The following is a 1,925-nucleotide window of genomic DNA, read 5'->3' on the forward strand; positions in this document are numbered from 1 at the left end:
ATTTCCCTAATTTTTTCTAACATGATCTATATATGTCTTTGAATCGGTAAATCAAGTTATAGAGCTATACTAACCCTAAACCTTAAATTTGAATAAATTTAAAGATATATCACATTCAATGAGACTTAAATTAAAATAAATTTGGGGATAACTTCTCTCTATTTGCAAAAGTTAAAACTTGAATTTAAAATCTCAAACATCTCTTGAATTCAACCATACCATTAAACCAAGATCCCATTAGCAGAGTTAAGTTGGACAAACATTGAAACCCATTAAACAAGTTCCATTAAGAACTTGCTAATGTGTGCTGTAAACGTAATATTCGCACACTAATAGCCGAATTTGCTGGTGAGGGTCAAACATGACTAACACCCTACGCCTCAAAAACTCCCTCCAAGCCTCCCTTAAAAACCGCAAACACCAAAGCTCCAACACAAAGTTTAAGGGCGAAAACATGTCTCGTGTAACCAAGGAAATAAAGGCCAAAGCTGAAGTTTATTACGGCGACGAAACATGCAGAGAAAAATTCGTGTCCTTGTTAGAAGAAAAAGGTTCCCCATTGGGTTGCTAACGTTTCAAGACATTCAAGAATGTGGGTACGTTAAAGACACCGGCTTTGTCTGGCTCCGACATAAAAAGAAGAGGGAGTTGTGCAAGTTAGAGGATGTTGTCCTCAGCTTCGACGCCGAGATCACTGCTTATTTCGAGCCCAAAAAGATCAAGAATCTGACGGGTGTTAAAGCCAAGGAGTTCTTGATTTGGATCACCTTAACCGATATCTACATCGACCAATCTTCGTCCATTACGTTCAAAACAAATCTCGTCGGCTTGTCCAAGTCTTTCCCGATGTCGGTTTTCAATGTTTAGGCAGCCAATTTATGTTACAATAGAGAGGAGGCTCAAGGAATTTGCAGGTAATCCTAGGAAACGAAGGGGGGGGGGGGATTATACGTACTTACTGCAAAGGAATTAAAGAAAACTTTACATGTCATGTCTTTTTAACAGTCCCCATTTGTTCTTTTAGAATAAATTTTGTGATCCTTGGATGTTCTTATCTATATTAAATTGTGGGTGAGAAATGAGAATCAGTATGCCTGAAAATTGGTCATTCCAACTTCTCCTCCAATAACTAGGGACCAAAATTTGCACCTCCTAGATAAAATCCATGAAGATTATACATTATTAAAATCTTGGGTAAACTATTTTTATCTAATTATAAAAATTTATAAAATAGTCACTTAATTATTTAATTTTGCCATTTTTAGTCACATAACTATTTTGAATTTTTGGGTGTTTTTATTTTCATGTTAACTTGTTAGAGATAAAAAAAAAAGAAGAAGATAAAATTGAATAGTTAAGAAATCATTTTTTGACTTTTCATAAGTAGGTAACAAAAAAAAATTAATAATTGAGAGATAATTTTGTAACTTTTTGTTGTTGGGTAATAAAAAAGAATAGAGTTGAACTCTACCACAGTTTACCCTAAAAAAATTACCATCTTTGGATTCCAAATTAAAAACGAAAGTACATTTAGTAATAAGTTATGGAAACTGTATCAAGTACAACAACTGGAACAACGTAGTTAATTTGTACAACACAATTGATAAGATAAGGGTAAACTATAAAAATAGTCACTTTTGTTTGCTTCTAATTACATTTTAGTAATTTATGTTTGAAATGTTATATTTTAGTTACAAAGTAGTCACTTTACCGTTAAACTTCTTTACCTCCCTAACGACAATCCTACATGGCAGTCCAAATAGGTTTTAGATGCCAACTTGGATTGTAATACCCCCTACCCGTATTCGTCGTTGGAATAGGGTACGAGGCATTACCAGATTTTACCAAATAAATTTTTCGTTATTACAAGTTAAATACTATTCATTTATCGAAACATGTCATGACGTCCCTTAGATGGGCCTCCG

At 33.9% G+C, this 1,925-nt stretch overlaps 1 pseudogene; it reads left to right on the forward strand.

The window, feature by feature from the left end:
* The first annotated feature begins 241 nt into the window (after positions 1-241).
* On the forward strand, positions 242-1,117 carry LOC107916094 (uncharacterized; annotated as a pseudogene).
* The last annotated feature ends 808 nt before the right edge of the window (positions 1,118-1,925 follow it).

The sequence above is a fragment of the Gossypium hirsutum genome, chromosome D10 (assembly GCF_007990345.1).
Source record: "Gossypium hirsutum isolate 1008001.06 chromosome D10, Gossypium_hirsutum_v2.1, whole genome shotgun sequence".
NCBI classification, from domain to species: Eukaryota; Viridiplantae; Streptophyta; class Magnoliopsida; order Malvales; family Malvaceae; genus Gossypium; species Gossypium hirsutum.